The sequence below is a fragment of the Mustela erminea genome, chromosome 9 (genome assembly GCF_009829155.1).
Source record: "Mustela erminea isolate mMusErm1 chromosome 9, mMusErm1.Pri, whole genome shotgun sequence".
Lineage (NCBI taxonomy): Eukaryota > Metazoa > Chordata > Mammalia > Carnivora > Mustelidae > Mustela > Mustela erminea.
The window spans coordinates 46844048-46868291 of NC_045622.1; the positions used below are offsets into that span (position 1 = coordinate 46844048).

The 24244-nt window shown below is 40.9% G+C and overlaps 1 protein-coding gene across 14 annotated transcripts in view; it reads left to right on the forward strand.

Annotated features, from left to right (window-relative positions):
* The window catches only part of DLG2 (discs large MAGUK scaffold protein 2), a 2075147-nt gene that overhangs the window by 1860864 nt on the left and 190039 nt on the right, over nucleotides 1-24244 (forward strand). The window contains exon 1 of one of the 14 annotated variants that reach the window (XM_032356665.1): nucleotides 11762-12217. The exons of the other annotated variants lie outside the window; for them this stretch is intronic. The gene's annotated coding sequence lies outside the window, so the exon portion shown is untranslated. Of the gene's footprint in view, nucleotides 1-11761; nucleotides 12218-24244 lie in introns of those variants that run through there. 14 annotated transcript variants of the gene reach the window in all.

Sequence of the window (24244 nt, forward strand, 5' to 3'; positions counted from 1 at the left end):
CCATGAAAGAACTTCTCAGTAAATATTCTGAAGCCATTAACTATTTTTATAAGATCTGAGTGTACTTTCACTCTACACAACCACTGGTCGCCACAGTGTCCCCACGGTAAGAAAGTGTGGGAAGGCATTGTTGGCTCCGTTTGGCGGCGGCGGGGGGGGGGGGGACTCATAAACCTGAGATCTCCCCGCCCCCTCTCTGCAGTAACTGTTCCCTCTCCATTCTGCCACCTTTTGGTTGTGGTGGCATATCCTCTGTTCACCTTTTTCACAGCATGACTCAGAGCTTTTCCTTTTGACAGCCAATCTTCTGAACGAGCGACAATAACAATCAAATACTTTGGCGTTATTCACCAGGAGAGCTGAAAGCTCTCTTCTTTGCTTTCTGCATTTAGAAAATGAAAGCTACTGTTTTAGAACACACTGAGCAAGGATGGTACCTAATCTGACTGGGTCACAATATTTGATTTGTATTGTTTTCCCTTTTTATCAAAGAAGAAGAGGGTGGGTACATGTCCTCCATGAAGGACAGAAGCGCAAAGGGGCAGACACAGGGCTCACTGAGTTTTCTCCGCACCCTACTGATGGTGACGCTCATGGTCTGCTTGCGTGTTGCCTGCTGTTCATTTGGCCTTTCCTTCGAGGACTGGAGGGCAGAACAAGGACTCTGAACTTCCCCAAGTTGTGAAATCTATTTAGAAACTGCATACCCTCCTCAGACTGTCCACTGACTATTTGACAGTGTTGAAGAAACGGTTGTATTTGCCAGACTTATGTTGTATGTCCTCAGGACCCCAGACCCTGCATGGTCCATCAGTCCACAGTCAATTTAATTCAGGTGATTTGGAAGAGTTAAACTGTAACAGGAATACGTTAGTTACAGTACTAGCTCTTGTAACAATAAAATTTCAAAATGAATAATGGTTTAAACACAACAGAAGTGTATTTTCTTTTTCATGAAGTCCCAAACTTGTTTTAACTTTTCTCGGGGCAGTAGTGCAGAGACTTTTTCTATGCTGTGTGTGGCTCCTCCATCTTTAACAAGACGCTTCCAAGGTCAAAGATTCATTTGCATCAAGCTGGTGGGAGAGAAAGAGGACTTGAAGGCTTTCAAGGGGGATGTTTCTATGGGCCAGGCTCATTCCATTTCATTGGCCGGAACTCACATTCCCTTGGCCAGGGCTCAGACATACGGCCCCACTTAACTTCTGGGTGGGGTCTAGTTTTGTGCTTGGGAGAAGAGGAAATAATTTTAGTGACCTAGCCGGTCTCTGCCACAAAACAATAATGACAAAAACTAACATTTAGAAAGCATTCGCTTTGTTCCAGGCATTGTGTTAGCACTTTATCTACTTTATTTTTAAATTTCATATACCACGTGACTCGCCAGTTTAAAGTGTACAATTCATCGTTCTTCTGCACATTCGCAGAGTTGTGCAACTATCACTGCTCAGTCATTTCCAACACCCTGGAAAGAAACCCATATCCATTAGCAGTCAGTCCTCACTCCGTCCCAATCTCCTCCCTAACCTGAGGCAACTGCCAATTTACTTTCTGTTTAGATAGACTTGCCTGTTATGAACATTTCGTATAAACGGATATACCTACAGTCTTTTACAGAATCCTCACAACAACTCTACAACATAGGCATATTGTTATTCCCATTTTACAGATTAACAGCATATCAGCTTGCCTGAATGGTTAGCTAATAAGTTTAAACCCTGTCCCTCACTGCCATCATTCTGGGCTGAATCTCAAGTATTTGGAGGGAAAGAGCAGAAAGGGTGTTTGTTTGCTTTCAGTGACCGTCATGGCAAAAAGCTGCCTTCTTCATGGATGGCTCCTTTACTAAAGAGACAGGCTAAGTTAGGAGTCAGAGAGCTTGAGATTGAAGCCCAGACCCACCACCTCACCAGCGTATGCAAAGAATATGTTCCCGAATTCCTCTCGAGTCTTAGTGTTTTTATCTCAAAAACAGGAATAATGTATCTCTGTTTGCTGGGAGGATTCAGTGAGATTAACCTATGCAAAAACTGTTCCCACAACTTTACACACTTGATGCCTTGCCAGTGTTAGCTGTTCCTGCTTAGAAGTGAGATTCTGGCTATAATTGGGCAGCCACAGAAATTATGTTAATGTATCTGGGCCTCCAGGATACTGTCCAGGGAGAAGTTTTTGTGACTTGCATTTTATAGTATCCAGATTACAACCCAGGAGGGGCTGGGACCCTAGGAGGATCTGGCACGGTGAGGGTTAGAAAAATGGGACATATTCTCCAGGATTGAAAAACACTGTGCAGAGTCTCATCTGTCAACTTCTGATCTCAGCTGGGCAGAGCCGCTTGTTATAGACACCTGGAAAGAACCAGCTGAGCCAGTGTAAGTTGCAAGTTCCTTGGGAAAGAAGATAAGCTGGCTGAGTTTCTGTAGGCAAAGAGCCAGTAATGAGGTTTCCAGCTTTCCATCACATGCCCTTTTCATCACTTTCAGCTCAGCCAGAGATGGCAAAAACCTCATCCTTGGGGACCAAGTGTATATTTGAGAGACTCAAGGAGGTAGTTATAGAGGAGTGAATTGTGCTTTTGTTCCATTGACCCGTTCCCCACTCTACCCTGTCCTTAGCCATCAGTGTAGTAAAATCTAGGCATGAGAGCATGGAGAAGACAGTGGACAGTGGGGAAGTTCTGTCAGTGGTGGCTGGCTCAGTCATATAGCCAGATCATCAGAGAGAAAAGGCCTGAACTCTAGGAAGGATTATGGACATATTTCAGCCTTAAAAATATGCCCTAGAAGCCTCTGGTTCTGCCATTTCTTCATTGCAGGGGCAAGTGACTTATTTTCTCTGAGCCTCCATTTCCATATAGGACTGTTACCTGGACAGCCATGCAAGCTGCATAATTGCAGGTGGCTCCATTCATATGCACTAGGGGGTCAGCGTGTTACAAACATGTGAAGGGCCAGATACTAAATATTTTAGGTTTTCCGAGCCACATGGTCTCTATTGCATCTAATCAACTCTGCTTTTGTCATGTAAAAGCAGCCGCAGATAGTACATATACGAATGGGTATGGCTATGTTCCAATAAAACTTTATTTAGGGCCCTGAAATTTGAATACTGTATAATTTCATGTGCCTCAAAGCATTATTCTTCCTTTGATTTTTTTTTTTTTTTTTTTTTTTTTTTTTTTTTTTTTTTTTAGCCAATTAAAATGTGAAAACTATTCTTGGCTTACAGAGTGTACAAAACCAGACAGTGGGCCAGATTTGGTCTGCAGGCCATGGTTTGCAGACTCCCAATGTACACTAAAATATGTTTTTTACCCTCTGGAGAGATGCAGTGTGGTGCCCTGATCATTGTAAGGGCAAAATAAGAAAATATATCTAAAGGAATTGGCGTAGTATCTGCCTCTTATAAGTGGTCAGCAGCTGGTCATTATTACTATTAACCCCTTAAAAAAAGGAATCTGTTTACTTTCTATTTATCATGGACATTTGGAAAGGGAGGTGGTTACATTTGGTTGCCTACCATTTCTGCTATATTAAACATTTACTGTTATTAAAATATATATTAAAATTAAAAATATAAAAACTGGTTTGGACAGAGAGTGGCACTAGTAGGTCACACCGTTTTGGGGTTTTTGTTTTCTGGTCTTTTCTTCCTAATGCTCTAGTGTTGCCTCTTCAACTTCTAGATGTGTCTTTAGTACTTGGTCTGTGCCGTGGGGTACTCTGTGAAAAATGAGATTAGATCTTTTCTCTCCAGGAGCTCTTAATCTTCTTCAAAGTGTGTATATACATCCCAAGAGTATTCAAGATGACAGCCCTTCTCTTTATATACATTTTTCATCTCAGCCTTTAAATTTCTATTCTCATGTAGGTTTTATAATGTACATACTATGCCATAGCATAATGGTTGTACATCCTACAACTTTTAAATATATAAGTATTCAGATAATGAGGGTTATGTGCTCAAAAAATTTTTAACGATGATGTCAACAACCAAACTTTTAAGACATCTGGTCTAGGAGGAAGTGAAAAGTATCCCAGTGGAAAACAAGAGTTGGTATGAGTGATGTAGGTTCTTTTTTTTTTTTTTAAGATTTTATTTATTTATTGACAGAGATCACAAGTAGGCAGAGGGGCAGGCAGAGAGAGGTGGGGTAAAGCAGGCTCCCTGCTGAGCAGAGAGCCCAGTGCAGGGGCTTGATCCCAGGACCCTGGGATCATGACCTGAGCTGAAGAGGCTCTAACCCACTGAGATATCCAGGAGCCCTGAGTGATGTAGGTTCTTATTCATAATAATATGTGTTTTTAAAATATGAATTAAGATTTACTCTGATGTCTATTTTGTGGCAAGTAGGTGGCAAGACATTTTACATTTTTAATCTCATAATAACAAACAGCTCTATGAAATAGGTTCTACTCTCCCCATTTTATAGGTGATGAACCAAGAATCAATGTGGAGAAGTTAAGCAACTTGCAAAGGTCAGCTTGAATGAATCAGGACTGTCTAACTATAAAGCATGACATTTTCCACTTCAGCCCTCATTGCATTGAAGAAGTTCATGAAAAAGGAACCATCATTCTTTGGCATTCCTAATCTCTGAAGTCAGTCACTTTCCCATTATGTGTTCTTAGGTTACTGAGTGGCAAATGGATAAAATTCCACTCCTCCAGAGATCCATGATCAACTTCTTGCCCCTGCTTCCACCCAGGACCTTTGTGTATCACATGCTTCTTACTCTGAGTGGAATGTCCTTAATTGGATATCTCCTAGTTACCCATGAAGATTCAGCTCAGACATCACCTCTTCCAGGAAGCCTTTCTGACTTTACTGCCCCCACCCCCACAAAACTAAATTGGATGCCTTTTGTCTAGGCATCTGTAGAACTTTAGTGAAAGACCTTATAAAATAAGCTATATGCTGTGTAGGTAGCTGTTATCTGCTCATTACTCCCTAGAGTGGGAGTCCAGGGAGCAGAATATCTGACCCTGATTGTATTGTTCTTCTGATATCCAACATAAATGTATAGTGCCTGCAACATACCAGGCCCTTCATTAAGACTCATGGAATGAAGGAATTCCTTCTTCATTGATTTGGAGTCTGACATAACTTTGGCAAAGAAATGGGTTGAAGTGTGTCTTTACCAAATCTCCTAGGCTAGGACAAAATAGTGGATATAAATTAGATTATAGGGGAAAAACAAAGAAAAAACAAAGAAAGCAATCCTTTCATTGTGTATGAAAGCTTTTTCCTTCTGGGTTTCTCAGAAACTAAGGAGGATGCAGAGACTTGAATCAATCAAATTTATATTAAAATGCATCTGATGTATCAATATAAATCAATTTATATATATATGTATAAGCATATATATGTTCATGTGGGGGCACATAAATAAACTCACACATATTCATGAGCATGAATTCATAAAAATAGACTACCACAATTTTAATAAGCTGTCTGTTGGATCACAGCAGGCTCAGCAAAAGGATAAAGTCCATTAATACTCTCAGGTTGGCTGTTCTTCCAGAGTCATCCAGTTGCTTTAAATCTCCTGTGGTCGGTCATAAAGCTATTTCCCTCTTTACCTCTTCCTTTAAAAGGAGCTAGCATTACTGAGAGCTTTTGCAATGTTATACTCAACAGAGGTGATCTCATTTAATCCTCATGTTTGGACAAATCCATAGGTCCTGAACCCAAAGAAAATGGGTCAAAGCAAAAGCAAGTCAAGAATTTTACTGAAATCAAAAATGCTCAGTAAGAAAGCAGGAAGAACAAGGGCAAGAAGACTAAGAAAAAGGGGTGCCTGGTGGCTCAGTGGGTTAAAGCCTCTGCCTTCAGCTCAGGTAATGATCCCAGTGTCCTGGGATCGAGTCCCGCAGTAGGCTCTCTGCTCAGCAGAGAACCTGCTTCCCCCTCTCTCTGCCTGCCTCCCTGCCCAATTGTGATCTCTCTCTCTGTCAAATAAATAAATAAAATCTTAAAAAAAAAAAAGACTAAGAAAAAGAATTATTTTAATTTCAGTTACAAATTAATATTGCTAAATTCAGTTATATAAATTTGTCACATGGGATTATACCAAATTAATTTATCGGTAATAAAGTGAGAGTGTGACCATTAGCACAGACTTTTTATCAGAGCAGGGAGGGGTCTTTTCTGTGGACGGAGAGAAAAGCTTTTATCCCATCACCAAACGTTGCTACATGTAAAGGGCTTTCTTACTCGTTGAAAGGGGACAACATTAGAACAGTTGTCCCCAGACTTTTATAATTCACAGACCAGAAACATTTCAGAACAAACTTTTATAGGCCAACAAAACTGCCAGCTTATCTTGCCAATAAAATGAAGAGCATGGGAAAAAAAAAAAAAGCAAACAGGATTGAAAAACTAAGATCTATTCTCACCATCATTTCAGAAATACAAAAACAACTTAATAGGAAATAGCAAAAAGAAAAAACAGAGAAGGAAGAACAGAATCTTTTAATAAAGGAAGGTCATTTTAGCTTGGTGAAAACCAATACACCCTGCTTGCTTCTCTCATTCTGCTCCGGAGGTTCAGGGACCAGCCTCTAGGGACCATTGCCTCTGCTGTGCCTAGGTTTGAAGTCATGCACATCCTGATTTAAGTTCAGGCCCTATAAATTCCTCACTGTGATACTTGGAGCAGGTTACTCCGCTTTCCTGACCTGGGATTTCCTCCCGTGTCAGATGAGGGTTATATCTGACTGACTATTAATTTCCTAGGGCTGCTATAACAAAGTATTACCGTCTAGGTGGCTTAAAGCTGCATAAACAAAGCATTACAGTCTAGGTGGCTTACCACATCAGAAATGTATTGTCTCATGGTTCTGGATCCCAGAAATCTGAAATCAAGAGTTGGCACGGCCGTGCTCCCACTTCAGGTACTAGAGGAGGATCTGTCTCGGGCCTCTCTCCTAGCTTCTGGGAGTGCCTGGGCTTTCAGCATTTTTTAGTGTTCTTACTGTGCACATACTTGTGTCCAAATTTCTCCCTTTTATAAGGATATTAATCTTACTGGACTAGAGACCCACTCTACTCCACTAGGATGACTTCTTATTGCATCTGACACAATCCGTCTTCCAAATAACATCATGATCTGAGGTATTGGGGGGTTAGGACTCCAACATACAAGTTTTGGGGGGATAAAAGTTAACTTACAGCACTGACCAATCACATGGAATTGTATCAAAGCCATTCACAGGACAGGCTGAAGGCTTTGTAAAGTACCAGAGCAAAGTAAGTTTGTGGTTTCTTTTGTTTTGCTTTATTTTTTTTGTTGTTGTTTTTTTTGTTTTGTTTTGTTTTTAAGATTGTATTTATTTATTTGACAGAGAGATAGAAAGTACTAGTAGGCAGAGGGGCAGGCAGAGGGAGAGGGAGAAGCAGGCTCCCTGCTGAGCAGGGATCCTGATGCAGGGCTTGATCCCAGGACCCTGGGATCATGACCTGAGCTGAAGGCAGAGGCCTCAACCCACTGAGCCACCTAGGTGCCTTGTGTCTGTTTTTTCTAAAAAAGTTTATAACTGAGGAATTTATGATTTAGGGACAAGAGGCAATTTACAGAAGGATATGTAACTAGGAATTAGTGAAGATAGGACTTTGAATGGATCCACTTAATATTTTAAACACCTGTTACATGGCAAGCCCTATTCTAGTGCTAGAGATTTAGCCTTGAATAAAATAGACAAGGCCCTCGACCTCATGGAGCTTACATTCTAGTGGGGGGTGGATAAATGTTAGTGAAATAAACAAGTAAATATATAACGTACACTGAAGTAGAGGATAAGTACTCTAAATACAATAAAGTCCAATAAGGGAGGAGCAAGTAACAGGGGAAGGGAAGACGCCCTTCTCTGTAGGATGTCAGAAGACTTCTATGAGGAGAACTGTATGAAGGTTCCTGGCAGTAGTGCAGGCGCCGGTTCTCAGTGAAAGGGGGGCCAGTGAAGGGAAGTGAGTGAGAATAGGGGAGTCTGATTTTTTTTAAAAGAATCCCTTTGGCTGCTGTGTGGACAGTAATTTGTAACAAGGCAAGAGTCAACCAGTAGGAAGGTGAGTGCAGAGATCCCTGTGAGAGCTGGGAGTGGTATAGACTGGGGATAAGAGGAAAGATCTGTGATAAATATGGAAGACGGAATAACAGCATTTGCTGATGAAGAAGATGTGGGGTAGAAGATAATAAGAAGAGTCCGGAACAACTGCTAGGTTTGGGACCAGAGCAACTCAGGGAATGATTATGCCGTTTATCGAACATATTGAGTGTACACCAGATTTGGGAGAAGAAACCACAGTTTGGTTTTGGACATTTTAAATATGAAAAGCCTATCTGATGGTCACGTGGAGATTCTTAGATGTGATATGCAACTCGGTGTAAAAATCTGGAGTTCAGGGCACAGTTTGGGGATTAGCGGTAGGTACTCTGTAGGGGGCATTGAAGCCTTGACTGGCTGTTATGGTTTAGCAAGTGAGTGCAGCTAAGGAGGTCTAATCATGAGCCCTTGGGCACTATATAAATTTTAGAAGATGGGAGAAGGACCCAGCAGGAGAGACTTCGAGAAGGATGGGTTGAGGAGGTCAGAGCGGGGTGAGAGGGGGTCTCAGGTACCAAGTTAGGACAGGAGTTGATTCTGGGAAGTTGTAACGAATTGTGCCAAAGAACCGGGAAGAGATTGAGTACACGGGACTACCTGGCCATTGGTTTTATTAGTGTGCAGGTCATATTTACCTAATAAAAGCAATTCTGCTGGGATTTGGGGGTAAAGTCAGTCAGTTAAGGAGAGAAGAGGATAGGAAGAAGTAAAAGCAATATGAACAGATACTTCTATTTTGTGTTCTCTGCTACCTCAATTTCTTCAAATCAGTAGTTCTAACAGTTCTGTGCAGTCTTGGACTGGTCTTTATTCTGACTGTGCCATTTATCAAATCATCTAACCTCCCCAGCCACAGTGTCCTCATCTACAAAGTAGGGATAATAGTATAACCCATTTGAAAATGCTGTGAGGGTTAAGTGAGATAAGTAATAAAGTTTAACACCTTACTAGCCCATCACTGTCGTGATGAATTTTGCTCAATAAATACTACAACTTTCCCTAGTGTCAGCCAAGTATTGGTGTAGTCTCAAGGCTCCACATAGTTTGTTCGGTCTGGGAGCAACTGATAGCATGAGGGAATAATTATGACAGAAGACATGTTACTGTATGAGGGCACCTGGGTGGCTCAGTCAGGTAGGCATCTGCCTTCAGCTTAGGTCATGATCCCAGGGTCCTGGGTTAGAGGCCTGCACCCAGCTCCCCACTCAGCAGGGAGTCTGCTTCTCCCTTTGGGTCTCCCCCCTCTCTCTGCTCTCGCTCTCTCTCAAATAAGTAAAATCTTTTTAAAAAGAATATATGTTAGGATTATCCTTGATATGGGAACAGAGCAGTACGTTATAATGTAAAAACTATAACACTCCTCTATATAAATTTTCCACGGGATGTATCATGGCAGAATAGCCAGGCAGTACAGGGATATATACAAAGAAATGGCTCTGGCAGAAATTTTGGGGCATCTTGGCAGACGAAGGATCTGGAAATTGTGGAAAGATTTAGCATAGACCAAGCCTCATCAGGCCTCATCCGGGTGGATAACTGACATATCAACATATAGGAAATAACCATTTACCTTGTAAGCATAGTTATCACTTTTTTTTTCTTTGCTATGCATGGTGTTTACCCCTTGCCTTTCTAACCATTTAGAAACTCAAGTCCCTCTCTCCAAACCCCCAATTATGTTGCCTACCTCTGTTCCTATAGTGCCTGGCATTAAGTATGGTCATGAAAGAGGGGGCACCTCATCCAGGCATATTCCAGACCTCCTAGTAAGATGCTTATAGGGAAGAATAAACGAGGAAGGGAGAGTCTATATGTGAACAAATTAACTTGGCCCTTGAGTCATTCTCTAGAAACAGAGCTAGGAAAATCTCTCCTGTTTAAGTCTGCATAACCTGGAACATTGTAACATTACCTTGTCCCATAGAGGGCTACCACTGATGTTGCTCAAGGAATGTTGATTGCATACGTTGAAGATGGCAGATTCTTAAATGGATGGATGGATTTATCAGACTGAGAGCTCACAGGTGGCCAAATGCTAGGGTATATTGACTTAGGACAGGAGTTTGCAGTGGAAAGTGGAAGCTTCGAGAAGGAGATAACCTGTCTCCTTGCCTGGCATACCTTGACTTAATGGCAGTAGAGGTATAGCCATGTGCAGAAATTCACTGTCATGGTGAATTTTGTGACAGGTACTTGTTTGAAATAGGTGACGTTAGCCCAGTTGGTCTCACTGTGAACAGCCAACAACTGAAAAAATGCTTTCCTGGGCTGGTGAGTTCATTTGACTAACAGTGGAGGTGGAGTAGAGAGATGCTACTGAGCTGAATAGGCAACGCGAGCAGAGCCCCGGGCCTGCTGTTCCCCGGCAGAGAGCCCAGTATTCCTGGTGACATTCTGCCGTCTAGATGATGGACATCTCGGAGGCTGTTGCCCCTTCTTCACAGGCAGGCAGATGGGAAGACTCCTTGGCAAACACCAGTTGACATTTTAAGAGACAGTATAAAGGGAAAGTGAGGCAGAAATCCATTTTCCAAAAAGAAGTATGCTAAGAAAAATAATGGTTTAAGGTTATGTACTGTAAGTCAGGCACTGTACTTTCTTCATCTCGCAAGGTGAGAATTAGCAAACCCATTTTATAGATAAAGCAACCCATTTTACAATGAATTAGTGACAAAACCACGGTGTAAACACAAGTCCGTTTGGTTCCAAAACCAAAGATATTTTTCTAATTTCTACGAATGGCCATAGTAAATAAATCTGCTCCCAGGGCTCATCTGCCTCTGAGAATTAAGTAGGAAACACTGCTTGGGAAGGGGTGATATGTTTAAGTGTGGGCTCTGCAAGCAGCTTGCCTGGAGTCGGTTCCAGCCCTGCCACTGAGCAGCTGGGATCCCGCTCGGGCTTGTTCACCTCTCTGAATGTCAGTTTTCTCATCTGCCATATGCTGTTCACGATAGCTAATACTTACCTCATCAGGGTGTTTTGAAGATTAAATGAGTCTAAGCACCTAGAACACTGCCTGACACGTAAGAAGGGCTCAGCAGTAGCTCTTCTTATTATCAAAAGCATGTTTTCCAGCACTGATATTCAGTGAATACAAAGAAACAGTACTGACCTTGTCATCGAGGAAGCAAAGAGCTCAGGCACTGCTCTGCTCCTCCCCACAGCCCGCCTACTAATGATTTGGGGTCAGTCAATGATACTGTAACTGATTGCTGCATCTCTTCTCATATCCAGGGCTTCCATGCTCTAGAGGTAGCATAGTAGGGTAGAACAACACTGTTTTTGACATCAGAAGACTTGGGTTGAGGTTCAGGCTCAAATCACATTTGGAAACTGTGGGATCTGGAAGTCCCTTTATCTTTCTTGCCAGGGGTTCCCCATCTGCACAGTGAGCAGGTTGAACTCCCTCATGGCCAGGGTTCCTTGAAACCCCTGGATTTTGGTGAACAACCGGCAAAGTCCCTTAACTCCCTGAGCCCTGGCGGCTCATTTATACCGTAGCGCTACACCTCTCCTGGTTTCTGAGAGGCACAGAGAGAGCGAAAGTGCCTGGTACACTGTGACGTGCTCTGCAAACGTGAGGGCTGATCTTTACCGAACTGTGATGAGAATTAACCCCGAGTACTGTGGCCAGCGAGGCATACATTTGAGATGCAGGGGCTTTTTGCATTTTGCCATCCTTGCCTGCCCCCCACTGGGTTGGGTGGATCCACCTTAACAAGGTGTGGGGGAAGGCGAGTGGAGCATGGGGGTGCAGTAGTGATGGTGGGAAAGCGTCTTATTGGTTAATGCTGGTACATCCCCGGCACCAATTACTGTCACTGCTCCTAAAGCTGATATATTTATCAGGATGAGTTACAAGGAAGGCTATGTACCCAAGGAACAAGACGGCTGCATGGTCACCCCCTGTGATGTAAAATATAAGAGTCTAGGAGGGGCTGTTTTATAATTCATCAGGTTTCGCTAGTGAGTTCCGTTGGAGTCTTAGTTATAAAGGCAAGTGTGAACCGGACGGCAGACAGGAGAACCTGGCACCAAGGAGACGGAGAAGCTGCCTGTGGTGCCTCCTGCCTCCTCCCTGCTTTGTTCCAATAATTTTGTGCTCGGTAAGTTCCCTGGCTTTGCAGCTAATCGTTGTCGTTGAATAAGCTTGGCAAATGAATGTGTAGTTTGGAGTATGCACTTGCTGTCAGAAGTGTGTGTCAGTGTTTGGGCTTCTGACAAATTCCACAGTTCCCTTTAATGAGCAAAATAGCTTAAAAGATGAAACAAAACCCGACAAATCAATTATTCACCTTGATCCTTGGAAGGCTGCTTTCTTTGGTTGCTAAAGTTTCTCAGGTTTCATTCTGTCAGTTTCATTTGTTGGAGGAGCTTTGAAAAGAGCAAGTCTCTTTGTCACGAAAATTGTTTTTCTTAGCTGCCAAAAGGAGGTACGTACAGGGTGGTTTGACCATCCCCACCCCCAGCTTATTCTCCCCAGCAATCGGTAAATCTTAAAACAGACCGCTTGCCTGGTAACCAGCTCCAGCAGAGCTGAACCTGTGCAAGGCAAGATTCAAATTGCAATCTTTTGTGTGAACAGAACCGAGGGGCTGTGAATAATTGTCATTGTGGAGATGATTGTGAAACTCGGTGTGGTGGTAGTCCCTGCGTTTTGCTGGGATGGAATCAGAATCCGGAGGAGATTTGCATTTGGCATGCCTGTTGATGATGTGAAAAGGGAGTAAAAGAAAAGCCTGGTTCGAGTGGAATGAGCGGTACAACACACCCATAGGACAAACAAATGCACACGGCATGACTGTTGAATTTGAGTAACTTGTAATTGTTTTCTCTAGTTTCCTATTCCCGTTAAGAATTACCTGAAGCTGCGTTTTGATCCTCAGTGGGTATGCTCCAGGTCCTCGATCTGGATCCTGGTGAGGGGCAGGGTGAGCTCTAACTCCTGGTCAGCTAGCCATAGGAAGTCATTTCCTCCTCCGAAGGAGAGATGCGAGAGCTGTACCTCCCGGACTCCTTTCTGCTGTGTTCTTTTGCCTCTGTCCAAATCTCATGGAAACCAAAAGCTTGACGTACTTTTTTTTCTTTTTCTTTTTTTTTCTTCTTCCTTTTTTTTTTTTTTTTTTGCAGTAACAGATTTAACTGTGGTGTCATATGGCATATTATATATGGAGAGGAATAGCAAGACATTTTTCTGAATGTTTAAGTGTGTCTGGCTTGTTGACATTTGCTTTATTTCCCCAGCAAGGAGCTACTGTCTTCCGAACCCATACGTGTTTGTCTGTCCGAAGTGTTTACTTTACGCATAATTGCACTTTCTCTTGGCATGTAGAATCTGTAGATCCGACAAGAACATCCTCTTTATCCCCCAGGAAACAACTTGTTTTAGCATCTCTTTGAAAAGAATGATGCATTTATTTTTCACCAGGGGCTTAGCTTGCTATTGCTTTTTCCTGTCAAAAATTTTGGTCATCAGTACCGCTATGCTTCCGATAAAGTTATTTCTCCTTTCCTAGTATACTTTCTGATTGCACCAAAACTTGGCAGATTTGGAATGTGGAATATATCTTTTGGCAGGAACACATTTTTCAGGCATATTTCTTTTGTCCATAAATAGCTTTTCCATATTTTCCATTTCTCTGAAGAAGTTCTGTTTAAAAGACCAGAGGAGTGATGTATTGTGGTTGGCACTTAGGGGTGTGTAACCTGAGACTTGGTTTCTAATCTCCAAAGGGCTGCCCCACATGGGGTCTGTAAAATGTCTTTTCATCTTATGTTCAGCTCAAAGCCTCTGGGCTCCAGCACTAATGATTAAGGTAGCAAATTCATCAGATCCTTGCAGGTATAAACAAACATCTGCATCTGAAGGTCTGACCAGTCCGTGGGGCTTTGTAAAGCTCAGGACACACAGTTGAAGGTTCCTGAAAATGTTAATATATTTTAATGTCAAGAACAATCTAGTTGTAAAATACTTTTGCGAGGTATCATACATTGGATTTTATTGTGCCACATTTTTAAAAATCGCACAACAGAGCCCATAGTTTATTTTGTGGCAGTATCTGGGTTTTGATCCAGCGTGGTTTAATCGAGAAATAAACCAGTGTACCGATCTCAGTAAACTGAGTTTCTTCTTATTTGGTGGCGGTTTTTTCATCTTCTCCACCCACCAAGAATAAGACCTATTTATAGCAACAAAAGAAAATTTAGCATGAGTTATTCCCAATTAAATCTGCAGCAAGACAAACATGAACTGTGACAAGAACCTTCTGAGAAAGCACATACACACGAAAATACGTCTCTCAACAAAGGATTAAAGATTTTATTTCTTTATTTGACAGACAGAGATCACAAGGAGGCAGAGAGGCAGGCAGAGAGAGAGGAGGAAGCAGGCTCCCTGCTGAGCAGAGAGCCTGATGCGGGGCTCGATCCCAGGACCTGAGCTGAAGGCAGAGGTTTTAAACCCACTGAGCCACCCAGGCGCCCCTCAACAAAGGATTAAAAGCCAAAGAGGCATTAACACTTTGCCTATGTGACATAGATCATTTTCTTTGAGAGAGGTTGGGAAGGGTGAAAGGGGAGAGGTTTGTTTAAAGGAGCTCTCCACTGCATGGGAATGGAAAAGGGCAGGGGCTTTGTGTGGCCCTGGTCCACACCTCACGCTCCTTATCTGACGAATGGGGGAGGGGAGAGTTAGGAAGGTGACTCCAGGGAAATGTTGTCTATAAAGCGCCCGGTACCCTGTGTGGCACAAAGGGGACCCAGTAAAAGGCAGTCGTTCTTGTTATGTGTTGAATTTCACAAAATATATTAACAAAGTTTGATGTTGGTTTTGAAAGAACTGTACGTAGTAAATAGAAAGGTTATAAAAAAATTTTCCTGTTCGTAAGATACAGTTCTTATAGCTAGATAATCTGTTTTTGTTTCTGTTTTAGAAACCTAGTAAAGATGGTATTATCACCTTTCAGTGTACTTCTAATTAATTCTCAGAATGGCATCCAAAATCCTTACGTTATTCAAAGAACAAACTTGGTTTCAAATGGGGACCATGGAAGCAAAATGATGTCAAATAGTATTCTAGCCTTCTAAGTTTTGTGCTCAAGAATGATTAGGTCGTAACTCCGGCCTTAACACTGCATTAAAGTACCTGATTATTATAATAAATATCATTTATTAAGTCCCATGCGGAATGCCCAATGTCTTAACCTTTATTTTCTCCCTTTAGTCCTCATCACTCTCCTACTAGGTAGGGTCTCTTTTGCTTCCCATTACCAAATAAGGAAATGAGATTAGAGAAAATCTTGTTTAAATACTATTAATTTAAATTGGGACATGGCAATATCAGAATTTGAACTCAGGCCCGCCTGACTAGAATCTATACTGCAACTGTAATATACTGAAATTATCCAATAGGATTTGCCCCGCTCTACATGTTTCCATTTTGAAAATTTGACCCTATATTCTGCTTTGATTATTCTCCCCACATATTTAATTAACCTCTATCAATTTAGGGGGTGTTAAAAAATAATATTGAAGATTTCCTTTTCTTGTGCTCTCGTATTTGGTCTGTGCCAATCAAGATCTCATTTCCTGGGGGGCACCTGGGTGGCTCAGTGGGTTAAGCCGCTGCCTTCAGCTCAGGTCATGATCTCAGGGTCCTGGGATTGAGTCCCATATCAGGCTCTCTGCTCAGCGGGGAGCCTGCTTCCTCCTCTCTCTCTCTGCCTGCCTCTCTGCCTACTTGTGATCTCTCTCTGTCAAATAAATAAATAAAATCTTAAAAAAAAAAAAAGATCCCATTTCCCTGAGCTCTCTTTATAATTCTCACCAAAATATAAAACTTACTATAAAAAGATATAATAATTTAAAGACTATAAATTTACCAAATTCAAAATAAGTTCTAAAGGTTACCCTGAATCACTACTGCCCTTTGACCTGGGCAGCCTTCCTCTACAACCTCTGATTTTAGAGGAGTCTGCCAAGAGGTGGGCCCATTGGGATCTTGCTCTCTAGACCATATTCTGGATAAATAGAGCCCCAGAATTTCTTCCGCAAACAACCCTGAGTCCACTTCCAGGAATTGTATACTGTGCCCACCCCTGGGTGTGAAGGAGAACCAGTAGGCTGCTATGTGTCTGGGAGTTGGGGGATGAGGCTAAGGGATGGGAATTTGTTGATCAGAGCTCGGACTCGTGAGTTGGGATCTTCACACACTGACATGAAAGTCCGTTCGTGGTGCAAGAAGAAACAGTGGCAAAGAAGAGGGGCTGGCCCAGGTCTGGGGACCTCTACTTGTGTTCTTGCTCTGGGCCCCAAAAGTGTTAGGGACCGCCCTACCCTGTGCTGAAGAGTATATCCTTATATTGCAGAACAGTGAAGCTAAAATTGCAGTGGGTGCATGTTGTGGGGCTTTTGTTTGTTTTTGCTTTTTTTGACCTTTTCCCCCATTAAACTGACAGAAATCACTTGAACAGGAAAGTAGCCAAAGCTATAAAGATCTCAGACTAAAAGCTTTTTAGGTTCCATTTTGGAACTGACAGCAACATGATCTATCGAGGCTACACATTGGCCTTCCTTCCGGTTCAGAGGCATAGACGGACTTTGGAGGGTGACTGGAGGGTCAGCTGGAAGAAAACTCTCTGCTGTTTATCTTTTTATGCCATTTGAAAATACAGCTGCTCAGAGAGACTGTTGTTAATTTCAGGTGCCCTTTTCTTATCTGTAGTTTCAAATTGTGGTTGTAACCCTTTGTGGTATGGACTCATGGAAGGCTGCCTGAAGCATCCATGTGGGACATGGCCTTACAGGCTGTGAAAAGCAGCAGTGGCATGGAATGGCTCTGTGTGGCCTTCGGTCTTTATCACGGCCCCTTCTTCTGTCCAGGCCTCATGCTTGCAAAGGCTCCCTTTCATTTCCTGTTGTATTGGATTCTAAGACCCTCCTAAGAAGAACTAACAGCCAGGAGTCCCAGGTAGCAAAATCTCTAATTATTATGAATCTTTGATGATTTAGGGTTGTTGTTGTTTTCTTTTTAATGCAGTAGACACTGTTATGCAATGAAGAGTAATTCTTGGTTTTGTTTTTGTTACTCTCCCTCAAGTACTTTCTAGATGGCAAGGCAGAATACCTCTTGGGAAGTACTCCTTATCCCGAATCTTATAACCTTGCTTTCCTTATCTGTAAAGCAAGTATAGTCATTCCTGTCTCAAGGCTGTTGGGAAGATGGAAGTGAGAAAATTCATGTCCCAATAAACAGCTATTCCCTCAGCCATGTGGAAACATCTGGCACAGCAAATATTTTACATATAGTGTGACTACAGTAAATGTTGACTCAATCTGAAAGTAAAACAGTTAGGGACACTTGGGTGACTCAGTCATTTGAGCATCCAGCTCTTGATTTCGGCTGAGGTCATAATCTCAGGGTCGTGAGATCAGGCCCCACGTTGGGCTCCGCACTCAGTGCAGAGTCTTCTTGTCCATCTCCCTCTGCTCCTCCCCATGCTCTCTCTCTACCTTTCTTTTCTTCTCTCTCAAATAAATAAGTAAAATCCTAAGAAGAAAAAGAAAAGAAAATATAGCAGTTAAGCTGATGACTCTATGACGACCAAGGTGTACACCATAATTTATTTTGCCCAGCAGAGGTGGTAGTAGGAATGGTTCAGGGAGATAAAACACCAACAAAAACAGGACAAAACAAAATTTATCATTTAACCTCTACATTGGCAACTCCTGACAATGTCCAACCTGGGTAGTGATGATGCCATTGATTTTTACCTCCTTTGTTTATGTTTTATGCATCTTTTGGAAATTTGTAATGAGCATGCATTGTTTATACAATTAGGAAGAAAAAGGAGAAAAAGTATTTTTTAGGGAATTGGATTAAAGTGGGAAAGGGTGATGGATTGATTATGGAAGAAATCTAACTCCATGGAGAAGCCAAGTCAAATATAAAAAAAAAATATTCAAAATACTTGGGAAAGAGATGTTTTCCAGTCTGAATAATCCAGATAAGCTTATTTTATTTACTTGTTGAGGTGTTTTGTTTTGTTTTGGTTTGGTTTGGTTTTGGTCTTTTGTTATTCATTTATTAGACATAGACTAGTGCCAGATGTTCTGCTAGGTGCTAAGATTACAAAGATGAAAAATTAAGATCTTTGAACTCAAGGGGTTTATAATCCAAGGGAAAGAAAGTCATGAGCCTACAATTTGAACACAGTGTGAGTCTCACTGGGTCATCATAGGAGCAGGTAAGCTTGCCCTCTAGTACAAGTAACAGAAACAACCATGACTCGAACTAACTTGCTCAGTAAAGGGAATGGGTTGGTAATCATAACCTAAACGTACAGCAGTAAAGCCAACTTTAAGATATCTGATCCTGTGGCTCCTGAGATTGTCAAGAAATCCATTTCTTTTGGTTTTGTCCTACTGCCTCTTACAGTATTGGCTGCACCCTAAGACTAAATGCTTTCGTGATCCTTGGACAGTTGTCAAAGGCTCCTGGGCAACTTGTTTTCTTAGTCTTATCTTGCCTGAAAGAGATCCTGCAAGTGGCCCATAAAATTCATTTTGAAAGGACTGACTTACCCATGAACATAAAACCATGTCACTCTCCGTATTCTTGAGCTTAGAATAAAGTCAGCCTCCCTGTGACTTTAATGAGTTCCTAAACAAAATCTGGCACCTGTTGCTATTGGGAGGGGATGGTGGTGATGATGGATGCTGGCCCAGCATTCAAAAGCTATCTTCAACTTGTGATTTATGCAACACATCATTTACAAACGTTCACTAGAATTAATGTGTAGCATAATGGAAAGAAGGCCATGCATAGGATGGTGCATTTCCTTAGATTGACTTCCTTGTTTAGTAGGAGTTTGCCAACGGTTAAGAAACACAGAAAGCTCTCTGCAGTCACAAAAACTAACCAAGTAATTGATCAGCTCTCTGCTTATCTTACATTGGCACTATTGCAAAAATTACCAGCCAAAGCCATCTGCCCAGTGGTATAATTAGCAGAAAACCTAACGTATCATTTCACCAAATCCTGCTATTGGATGATGGCAGTTGGGTTTTAAGCTAAACTAAAGTCAGTGTCCTTTTTTTAATGGCATGACTACAGATGTGGTCAGTTCAGTGTGAACCATAAAATTTACATCCCCTGACTCAAAATTACAGTACTTTAGAGGTAGACCATACCATTGTCATCTTTTTTCCCCCTTTTTTGCTTTTGATGGAATCCATTCAAGAAAGCTAATGACTCACCAGTGCCTCAAATTTATTTGGATTTTTGATGTCATGAAATTTGTGGTGCTAAAAAACAGGGATACTTTTGACAAAGATGTGTTTGCCAGTTGTATATATGTCACACTGAGAATGAGATAGACTAGAATAAAATATTTGTTAGCCAAATGTCAATGCTTTATGGCAAAATTAGACTTTGGTAAGTTGTGATTCACAGTTTATATAATTTATCAATCCTTCAGTTCTTCAGCCTTGTGCAATACTCACCATTTACTTGAGGAAGTAAGATGTTTCCTGAATAAGATTGTAGTGGATGGGCTTGGGAACAGTTTCCACTAAAACTCCTGGATCCAAATTCAATTAGATGTGTTTGGATTGTTTTCCAGCTTTGCAACATAGAAGAAGTGACAGGACTTAATTACTTTCTTTAGGAAGTATACTCATACTGTTGATCATTTTTCTGGCATCCAAATGTAATCATAAAACTTTTTTTTTTTTTTTTAACTCATGACGCTTGTCTCAGTATTGTCAACCTGCCTACCTAACAAGCTTGTACCTAAATATTCATTGGTCTAGCTTCTTTTCAAAGAACATTCAGTAATGGCAGGACACAGAATCAAAGTAATTTCCTCTGGCCATTTGCTTCTGGTATAGTAAATCTGTTCAGAAAACCTGTAGCCAGTCATGGGCAACACTAACCCAGCTGTGTCAGTGAGGAACGTAAGACATACTCAGAAAATGTGCGTGAGTTAGAGAAGACTGCAGTAGCCACTCCAGAAATGCTCCACAGGGCACTGGTTTCTTCCTCTTCAGACTAGACAGCTTTTCAGTACAGAGAAAGAAGCAACTAAAAGTATTGGAAGAATGATGGATAATGTCAATTTAAAAACATGCACGTCACCCAGGTATCAAAAGATGTCATTACCCCATGACACGACTTGACTTCCCCACCACACAAACCAGGTGAACTCTCTTTTGTTTCATTTTGAGATTTCATTGTACCGGTAAAGAAACAGTGAGAGAAACTGTTTTTGTTTTGTTTCGTTTTTTGTTTTTGCTGAATTTCTTACCTCATCAGTAAGTGTTTCCAGTTTCTGACATATCGGGGTTGCCAAAGAGGTACTGATATTCAGGCTGTGTACGGTATTCCTGGTTCTTAAACCACTGAAATACTTCCATTCTTGTTGGTAAATAGCTTCGACTCAGGGCCCTGGGAGTGCCTCCCTCCCAACTGCTTTAGACCATTCCCCATTCCGGTCCCTTTCACAGGGCTTTCACACATCTCCATGATGGAGTAACTAAGGAGCTCATCAGTTAACTGAAGTTTCACTAAGGAGTTAATGCCTGGCACAGCTAGTTGTTAAATATTTTGACATCACTGCTGTATGAGACCCATCTTATTTTTTAAGAACTTCTGGTTACAGTTGAAAATAACATTCAGACACAGAAAGAACATATAATTTAGTGCTAAGATGTTTAAGACAGCCCTGTGTGATTTTTTTTTTTTTTTAAGGGTGATAAAGGAGATAGTATTTGGGATTGTCGGGAAAAAATTGGTCAGGGGTTTGGATAGGGCAGGAAGGACAAGAGCAGAATGTATAATTTATTTAACCGGTATAACTAAATCCCCCATTTGTTTGCTACCACGTTATCATGTTTACCTCTCATGATAGCACTATGAGAAGAAAGGAGAAAATAAGGCTTGAATCACATAGCCAGAAAGTGTTGGAAAGCCCATGCATTATCCATTCTTGCCCATTGTACCCAAGACTTGGTATTAGGTGCTAGCATGGTAAATATGAAGATGTATTTTTTTTACTTGTAAGGGCCAAAAACAAACCTAAGGAAATATTGACAGCCCTTAAGGGCATGAAAGAATGTTCCTGGGTCTTCCACAGTCAAGACTGTCATTTTAAAATATGACTGGCTTCAATTGCTCCAATAGCAATATAAAAAGTAGAAATGTGAACCCTAGAGAACTAGCTAAACTCATTATAATTTGATTATCTAATCTTTCAATATTACTCTTCTTATAATCTTTCTGTAGAGTGGGAACATTAGAAAAAGCACACAGCCTAAACATTTAGTCTGTTGACAAAGTTTTGCTTTCCATCTTTAAATGGAAACTGAAAGAACAAGACTGTTAATGATTTTATAACAAATCTTTTTAATTCTGCTTTCTAGTTATGCCTTATACAACAATGAGCATGTCCCTGTTGTAATTTAATTATTTAGGAAAAGGTACATTTATGCACCAGAGTATGGCATTACCTCCTTTCTTCCAAAAATATCTCACAGTGAGTTCCCCGAGGGCAAGGATTTGATTTCTTTTATTCTTATGTGCCCAGCAACTAGCATGGTTAACTGATGGGTACCAGGTAGTACATTCTTCAAGGGAAGATGAAGACAATGTGAGATTGAGAAGATGGAGAATAATTTCTAAAGCTGAGCCTTGAAGATGATGCAGGAATTTACTGCCTCTGCAGACAAGGACATTATAAGGAGATGGTGCATACTGAGCAGTGTTTCCGAAATAAGAATGGTCACAAAGTTTTCACATTTAAGGAAAGAAAGGAAGGCCTCAGTGTCTTTGCAGTGTTTTCTTGCTCCTGGCAACCTATTTTTCTGGACTTAATTTCCTACTCCCATCCTCTTTGTCTTATCCTGGACTCTTCTTTTAAACTTCAGACTTCTTTGGGGTGCCTGAGTGGTGCAGTCGGTTAAGCATCCGACTCCTGGTTTCCGCTCAGGTCAGGATCTCAGGATCCTGGAGTCAAGCCCTGCACCAGGCTGCACGCTCAGCATGGAGTCTGCTTGAGATTATCTCTCCTCTGCCCCTCCTGCTCATGCTTCCTCTCTCCCCACCTTCAAATAAATAAATCTTTAAAAAAAAAAAATAAAATAAAATTCAGACTTTTTCAACAAACAAGAAAGAAAAAAAAAGGACAGGGAGCCACTTAAAGGACAGATTAGGTCAATTAATTATAATTAGTTGAACCTTGTTGGATCCATATTCAAACAAACTGTAAAAAAGAAAATTCATGACATTCATGAGACAGATTTGAATACCAACTGGATATTTGATGGTAAGTTGTTGGTGATATTTTAGAGGTTATAATGGTACTGTGGTGATTTTCAAAATGGGTCCTTATCTTTTACAGATACACACTGACATATTCCCAGATGAAATAATTTTTATCAGAATAATAAAGGAGAGAGAAAATGACTAGGGATACAGATAAAACAAATCAATACATAAATAAGCATTATTCATGGTTTGTTTTTGGTTTTTTCATCTTCCTAAAAGATGTTTCTCTTCCTGCCCTCCCCACCAGTGAGGGGTTTCATTTTCTTGCTATATCCCAAATGCTCTAGGCATGTTGTATAATTATCTGTGTATGTGGGTTACCATCACCGGAAGGAGCTCATTAGTAAGGACTGAGATTTTTCTTTGTCCTCCCATCGACTGGCTCGTAGGAAGGGCTCAATAATGTTGGATAGAAAGTTGAAAAATAAATGAGTGGATACAGACCTCTAAGGTCTACATCAGGGTGTGTGATTCAAGCAGTGGGCTCCTCTTCATTTCTCTTGTTTCCATATGATTCCTAAAAAAACAAATCTTAATTCATGTTCTATATACAAAACAGTATTCGCTCATAAGAAAGCCAGGAATGCAACAGCCTAGTTGAAATTAGATAATTCACACATTTGCATTTAATATTCATGAAATGCCATGTTGTGAGGTCCTGTTCTTAATTAGTGTAAGATAGCATTGTTCCAAACCTATTTAGTTGTTATAGAGATAAGGAAAACATAAAGAAAAACACTTTCCATTTAAAATTTTTTAATTAAATTATGGTTATCTTAAACTTTTTTGCATATAAATTTAGAAAACTTCTGAGGAGACTTTCATCACCTTCCTTCTTAAAGTCTTGTGAGCACTCTTTTGGTCCCTTTGTACTAATGGAAATTGTGCCTCTAAAAAGTAAGGAATGGAAAGACTGGAGGGGGCTTTGCCAGGGATTTAGTCAGTGCTCTTGCCCTTGATCCAAAACTTTGCTGAAGCAGCCAAGATAAACAAAAGTCATCCGCATTTCTATTGTTGTATAAAGTTTTTAAGCAAATCACTCACTGGAGTGGTAACTACTACTAACTACTGTTATTGGAAATATTAATTTACTTATGTTGCCAAATTTTTTTCTTAAAATTTTTTTTGTATATATATATATATATATATATGTATGTTAACAATAGAAAAGAATCCATCTGTCCCTCCAAATTCTTAGTTACCCACCCAGAAGCAATCCAATGAGATGAATTTCTAACAACATGCATGATATCCCCTAGAGAAACCTGTTTCACAGACCAGATGGGATTTTCTATTTTTTTAATAAAATTTCTTCATCTATGACAACACAAACTTAGAATTTCATGAATATGTACATGAGAGAGAGCCCAAAGGGATTGTTTCCTTCTGTGGTATACATGTAGTTTCTGACACAAATAAATTAACAAACAAGAAATCTGTATACCCAGGCCTATTACAGTGTCCGATAATAAGTATTGAATATCCATATATAGATCCTTCAGTGAAGTATGTTGTTTTTCTTTTTGTATGTCCAGAATCCAGCACAGGACCTAAAAATAAGCGAGAGCTCAGTAAATGTTGACCTTTCCTCCTGCTTTTACCTTCTCCCAGGGGCTTTATCACCTATCACCACAAATACCACTTCATTTGTGATGCATAAAGCAAATGCAGGTGTGAGAAAAACACAGTAATGGAAGAAATAACTGTAACTGGCAGGACTTTGGGGGCAGTGTAGAGCTTAACTGGACATCTGCTTCTCTCTAATCTTCATTGGATTAGATACATAGATACATAGGTACATTCCGGACTT